Source organism: Schistocerca americana, chromosome 6, assembly GCF_021461395.2.
Source record: "Schistocerca americana isolate TAMUIC-IGC-003095 chromosome 6, iqSchAmer2.1, whole genome shotgun sequence".
In the NCBI taxonomy this organism is placed as follows: Eukaryota; Metazoa; Arthropoda; class Insecta; order Orthoptera; family Acrididae; genus Schistocerca; species Schistocerca americana.
Window position 1 is genome coordinate 15715724 of NC_060124.1, and position 7599 is coordinate 15723322.

A 7599-nucleotide genomic window follows, 5' to 3' on the forward strand; every position below is an offset into this window, starting at 1 on the left:
TATGCGACTTAACTTCTGAGGTCATCAGTCGCCTAGAACTTAGAACTAATTAAACCTAACTAACCTAAGGACATCACTCACATCCATACCCGAGGCAGGATTCGAAGCTGCAACCGTAGCGATCTCGCGGTTCCAGACTGACGCGCCTAGAACCGCACGGCTACACCGGCCGGCTCCCAGCGTCCCACGGGACGCCGTCACACAAGCTGCTCCTTTGCGCTATCAAAATTTTGCCTCACTAACTGTACTTTCAATACTTGGCACCCAACGACATCTTCCTCTTTCCTCGGATGATGAAACGATTGAGTGGCAGTCATTTCCAGAAAGACGTCGAGATGACTTTCCAGGTGGAAGCCTTTCCTGATCAGCCTAAATGTAGACTACAACCGATCTCTCCGCCAAGTCATCCACTGTTGGGGGAAATGTGTCTCATTTTATGGCTGAATATGTAGAGAAGGACGAACCCGCGTCGTTTCTGGATTCGGGCAGTTCGTCCGCCCCGGATAGCCATGGCTGTTACCGCAAAAACAACAGGTTTTCGGTTACACGGATATTTTGATATCCAGCTTAATCTGATTGTTGAAACGGCTCAAAATAAACTCTTTCCTGAAGAACCGATTTTCGGTTTTTTATTGCTGTTATTTCTAACAATAAACCGAGACATCGCACAAAGTTTGAAAAATTCTATGACTCCCTCAGACTTCTGCACTACACTTTTCAAGATACACACAATCAAAATACCAAAAGCGTTCAGATGTATGTGAATTCCTTTGGGACCGAACTGCTGTGGTCATCGGTCCGTAGAGTTACACACTACTTAAACTAATTTATACTAAGAACAACACACACACCCGTGCTCGAAGGAGGACTCGAACCTCCGGCCGCGCAGTCCGTGACTGCGCCTCTAACCACGCGGCTCAAAATAACAAATAAAATAGATTAAGAAACTTAGTACGTTCAGTATTAGCTGCTTTTCTCGAAAAGTAATGAGAGTTTGAATACCACAAAAAATCACTCGTGTTCACGGACTGATCCTTATTTTTTATATCTCTGTTAAAAATACGTTGTGTTGGAGGATCGTACCACTATGCAGCCATTACGAATAGTCAGTGCCAAAGAGTGAAAACTGAGGTTGGAGAACTCTATATCTCGTCTTAAGTTGTCCGTTTCTAAGAGCCGCAAGCACGTAGCGGCATATTAATGTACACACAAGCAGCAGATCAGGTTATTTCTATTTTTGTTATAAACAGGGAATGAATTTTTGAATTTTTAATTTATTAATCTTGTCGTAACAACCTTTCTCTTTTATTATTTCCTAGAAACGGCAGACGAATAATTAGCTGTTGTGTAAGATTTGTAGCGTTTTTTGTTTTTTAACTATTTCTAATAGAGAAATCGTTTTTTCATTCAAATATATACCTTCACTTTTTAACGGGGATTTGAATACAATTGATTTTTTACTTCAAAACCAAAAACACTCTTTCAAAGAATTCAGGTAGGCTAAACAATTTAGATAGCGGAAAATTATAACAATGGCCATGAACTATTGCCTGGCAGTACTTAAAATTTCAACAATTTCCAATGGCGAATATTTATTGTTCAATCTGTTCACAAATACTCGTTCTACAATGTGCTGATTTGTAAGCTGACTACTCTCATCAGAAAAAAAGTCATTTAAATACAATATCAATCTTTCAGAAGTGACAGAACACATTACCAAACTCGTTTTTTTTTAAAAAAAGTGTTTTCTAAAATCAAAAAGTTTTGCCCCCATGCTATGGCAAATTGATGTATCGGTTTTACAGCCGGTTATCAGTAAAAAGAAGATACAAAACAAACACCGAAAAATACCGGTTACTCAGAACTAAAATACCGGGGTCGCTTTCAACAGGTCGGTTTTTCCTCGTCCCTGGCCACGGATCGAATCCACCCATTTGTCGCACTTAAGAGTCCGACTCGTGGGAACAAATGCGTACCAAACGCACAGATCAGGAGCCACACTCGTGGGAACTGATGTCAGGTCAATTTCTTTATTACACATGTCGGCTTTGGCTCAATTTAATACGTACATTATCCACGTAACTAATATACGGCCAGGGAAAGGAAACAAATATTGATTAATCCTAGATTAGTAGTATTTCGTAAAATTTACGACTGCAGTAGGGTATAAAATGGGACATTTTGTGCTTAATTTTGTTTGTAACACACCACTGGAGCTCTAATTATTGTAATTAACTAATGCACAACCACTGAATATGACTTACTTTGAATAAAACGTGGAGCAGTAAACTTTACGATGGTTTAGTAGCAATGTACCATTTTCCCACCTTTAGTGTCTGTTCTAGGGTTAAGCAATAGGTACAGCAGAGGTAATGTTGAAAAATGTCCAACTGTCGGACTAAGAAAAGGGTGAAAAGGGTGAAACAGCTCTTCGACTCCCAGCGCAATACTGGGCCCATTTCCCAAAATACATCGATCCGACTCCTAAAAGAAAACCAAGGATGTGCAAAGTTTGTATAAAACGCCAAGTACGAAACGGAACGACTTTGAGTTGCACGGAATGTTGAGTGGCGTTACATCTACCACAATGCTTTCCAAACTACCGTGCCATGCAGAACTACTAATTTTTTGAGTTGTAGGTATTTTTCTACCAAAAATTCGTTCCAGGGAAGCAACTCCTGTTTTAATTACATTATTTGTGATAAAATCTACATTCACACGTCGTGTCTTTACATTTTTTCTGGAGAAGTCAGACCTGAAGACACGTACGAAGATTATAATTTCTATTAAAGTGCTGTTTACGTGTAAAAATTTATGTTTATATTTTGCAGTATAGTTTGAAATACAGGGTGTTTGTAAATTACTTGAGAAAAAGATAAATAATTACTTGAGAAAAAGATAAATAATTTTCAGAGATGATTGAACACTTCTTCTGCTTTCTGTGTTGTATCAATGTGGCTAACTTTTGTAACGCGGAAAATGTTACAGGTGTAATCATTTTCTGTTAAATCCTATGAAGCAAGTCTTGATGTACGGTGGCACCTGCTGTTTGCTTACAGCCCAAAAGACGTGTACCTTAGACGAGTCTCGCATGCAACAGATTACGTGATCTGGTTTCTGCGCACCCCATATCCGAACATTATACCAATTCCCTATATCACAGCTGTGGAGAGTGGCATCCATGATGACTTTGGAGTAACTGATTTGCGCATGCCATCTAGCGAGATCGTCGGGAACCAACACTGTTACGCAGAAATAAAACCTGAAGATATACTGCATTCAGTTTTGTATCAAAAATTTCTGTAACGTATTTACCATTTTCCAATTAAAATTTCCTTTCGGTATCACGCAAAACAAACAAACATTTAGCTACTTAATAGATGTCCCCATGTCGGCTTCCATTGCGACTCTCCCGCACGTCACGCTGATTGGCACATGTCTTCTCCAAAGGCTTGGCCACGGATTTCGCCGAACCAAATGGTACGGCATGGGGCTAGCCACGTGGTCCGGAGTGTTGGCCAGCCTGAATGTTGTTTTTAGGCAGTTTCCCACCTCCGACTAGGTGAATACCGGGCTGTCCCGCCTCAGGTACGCGATTCGCAACCATTTTTAGAAAACGTTCGCACACTTTCATATGTATAACACTATACGTAGACAGTTGGGGATAAATATTCCTCCTGGTGGGTAACTGGGTGGTGACTGGATGGGTATCAGGCCATTCATTAAACTAACCATGCAAAATTCAAAATATAACTGTGCCGACTTCACGTAGACGCGAAAAAAAAGTTGAAAGAAATGCAGAGAAGGACTAACGGCACCACCAATATTCAAGCATGCAGCTTGGTTTCTCGAAGTGGCTATTAAAACTTTATGACTACCCATTGTATTTGCACACTCCCTCAGCGGCCCAGTCATTATCACGTAAACGCTGCCTGCGCGCTCCGTGGTCGGCAGCGAAGATTCTCCAGACGAGTTGTAGATATAGCTTCCACTCCCCTAGTAGCTGATTGTGATCGCAGTGTTTCTGAATCGTGTTCTTTAACACTGCTCTTCAACAATGCTAGCGTCAAGACGCAGTGGATGCTTTCTCTGTGCGATAGCAATGGAAATACTGTCAATGACAGTGCTACTAAAGCGGATTACTGAACACAGTGTTTCGAAATTCCTTCACCAAAAAGACAAACTAAATATTCCAGAATTCGAATCAAGAATAGCTGCTAAAACGAGTAACTTTGAAGTGGATATACTCAGAGGAGTGAAGCAACTACGGTCCAGACTGTATATCAATTAGGTTCCTTTCAGAGTATGCTGATGCAATAGCCTCATACGTAACAGTTATGTACAACAGTTCGCTCGAAGAAAGATCCGTACCCAAAGATCGCACCAGTATTCAAGAAAGGCAGTAGGAGCAATTTACTAGATTACAGGCCCATATGATTAACCTCGATATGCAGCAGGATTCTGGAACATACGTTGTGTTCGAACATTATGAATTACTTCAAAGTCATGGGTCTATTGACACTCAGTCAACACGGATTTAGAAAAGATTGTTCTTGTGAAATACAACTAGCTCTTTATTCACCCAAAGTAATGAACGATATTGAAAGTGGAATTCAAACTGATTCTGTATTTCCAGATTTCCGGAAGGCTTTTGACACTGTACCTCACAAGTGGCTCGTAATCAAACTGTGTGCCTACGGAATATCGTCTCAAGTTATGCGACTGGATTCGTGATATTCTGTCAAAGAGTTTCGTAGCAATTGACGGAAAGTCATCGAGTAAAATCTGAAGTGATTTCTGGCGTTCCCCAAGGTATTGTTATAGGCCCTCTGCAATTCCTTATATAGATAAACGATTAAGAAGATAAACTGAGCAGCCGTATTAGGTTGTTTGCAGATGATGCGATCGTTTATCGTCTAGTAAAGTCGACAGAAGATCAAAACAAAGTGCAAAAGATTGAAAAGATACCTGTATGGTGTGAAAATTGGCAATTAAGCTAAATAATGAAAAGTGTGAGGTCATCCACATGGGTGCTAAAAGGAATCCGTTAAGTTTCGGTTACACGATAAAGCGATCAAATCAAAAGGCCGTAAATTCAACTAAATACCTAGGAATTACGATTACGAAAAACTTAAATTGGAAAGAACACACAGAAAACGTGGAGAAGGCGAGCCGAAGACTACGATTTATTCGTGGAACACTTAGAAGATACTGCCTACACTACGCTTGTCTGCCATCTTTTGGAGTACTGCTGAGCTGTGTTGAATCCTTACCGGATAGGATTAACGGGCTACATTGAGAAAGTTCAAAGAAGAGCGGGAAATTTTGTATTATCGAGAAGTAGAAATAGTGTGTCACGGACACGATACAGGATTTCGGGTGGACATCATTGAAACAAAGGCGTTTCTCGCTGCGGCGGGGTCTTCTCGTGAAATTTCAAGCACCAACTTTCTCCCCTGAATGCGAACATATTTTGGTGACGCCGACCTACACAGGGAGAAACGATCATCATAATAAAATAAGGGAAATCAGGACTCGCATGGAAACATGTAGATGTTCGTTTCTTCGCGTACTATTCGAGAGTGGAATAATAGAGAATTATTGTGAAAGTGCCTGTGCCAGGCACTTAAGTGTGATTTGCAGAATGTCCATTTAGATGTAGATGCAGATGCTGCTCCATGCGTGCGCTAGCACTGGTCAGCGGGGCTAACATGAGTCCGCAACTGGCGCGAAGCGGTGTTACGCAAGGAAATACCCGGACGTACTTGAAGCTACCAGCTTCCCCAACACGAGAGTTGCGTGCAAGGCAGTAGGACCCCCGGTGCTGATCTGCAGATAGTTCCTCTTTCTGCTCCCCGCAGCACGGTACATCCTCTACGTACAGTGGCAGCCGAAAGTTGGGAAATAACCTGAGACCGAAGGTTTCCCCTATCCCCAATGCCGGCGGTCAACTCTTTTATTACTAACTCTTACATTTCGCGATATAAACTGCAGAGAAAGATAGTAATACAGCGTATTTGAAACCTATTCTTCCGATTTCAGAAGCCTATGTCTGCTGCATGAATTAGGATAGAAACTTGGGGTGAATTTTAACTTACGCATCGAACAAAAAGTTAAGCTTGCCTCCAGTTGTAAGTTCCTGTTCATGACGTTGCCGGTATGTGTCTCCGTGATGCAACTAGCTCTAGATAGCCTGTATAGGGAGAAAGTGGCCATAGGTGAAGTTGCCCGTGATTGGTTGATTAGCTCTGACAGAAAAATGGCGCCAAACGTCTCTCGCGCTTCCTATGTTCGCCGTGCTTTTGAGTTGAAGTTCAGAGGACTTTTGGAAACGATTAAAAGGTATCTGAATTATTGAGAGACTTGTTATGCGTTGTGCATGCATGTTCGATTTAGTTGTATATCGTTTTTAGTACGTAATTAGCGTTTGCGATCTTAAATACGAGTTAAAATAATGAAGCGTTTTGTGATGAAGTCGGTAGGCCTACATGTTTGAAGTGCACACGTTAGTAATTCTACAGTATTGTTTTTGACATCTGTAATTCGTTCTGCAGACGTTCGTAAACGATGCCAGGTTGTGCTGCATTTGGTTGTTCCAACAGAGGCGAAGGTGGATTTCGCATGTTAGCATTTCCACACAATGAAGAAACACGAAAGCAGTGGGCAGTCGCAGCCAACAGGGCTGACATAAATCAAACAGAAGCCTTGTGGAAACCAGCCAAGTACTCTTATCTATGCGAAGTAAGTCGTTTTTGCTTTTTACTACATATAAAACAACTTGCAATATACATAGTTAAATTTGAAAACAGACGTGTAAATTGGCTGTGTGAAAATTATTATTAACACATTATTCTTATAAACAAAGGCATTTAACGAATGATTTCGCCATATTGTCTTGTGCTTTTGATTCGGTGACTGTGTACTCCACTACTGGCCATTCAAAAGTCCCGCCCGCAGTTTGGCAAAAAAATGGCCGCCGTATCGTCCGGTTGGCCACTCTCTCCCAATACAGGCTCTCTAACTAGCTCACCCGCTCCTTCGTCACCCAATGTGCGTCGGTTCGAGGCAGCGATAACACAGCAACAAAAGGCGCTCTACGTTCTCCATGTCAACACATGCAATTCAGTAACCCCTGTGCAAATGAACTACTACTTTTTCTCCTCCTCTTCTCCTGAGAACGCAAGGCGACATCCAAGTCTGCGCAGCCGAGAGCAGCTCACAAAAATTCATTGGTCTGTTCTTCCTCATCCACCCTACAGCTCATATCGCACCTTGTATCTGTTTGGTCCAATGAAGGATGCACTCCACGGGAGGTAGCACGTGGATCATGGAGAGGTTACAGAACCAGCAAAACTTTAGCTACGAAGGCGACCACTAGGGTGGTACCAATGGGCTTAGAGTCCCTCCCAGTAGGGTAGCCTAAAGCCATCGCATTGAACGGATGTTATGTCGAAAACTAGGCTCTGAGCACTATAAGACTCAACTGCTGTGGTCATAAGTCCCCTAGAACTTAGAACTACTTAAACCTAACTAACCTAAGAACATCACACACATCCATGCCCGAGGCAGGATTCGAACCTGCGACCGTAGCGGTCGTGC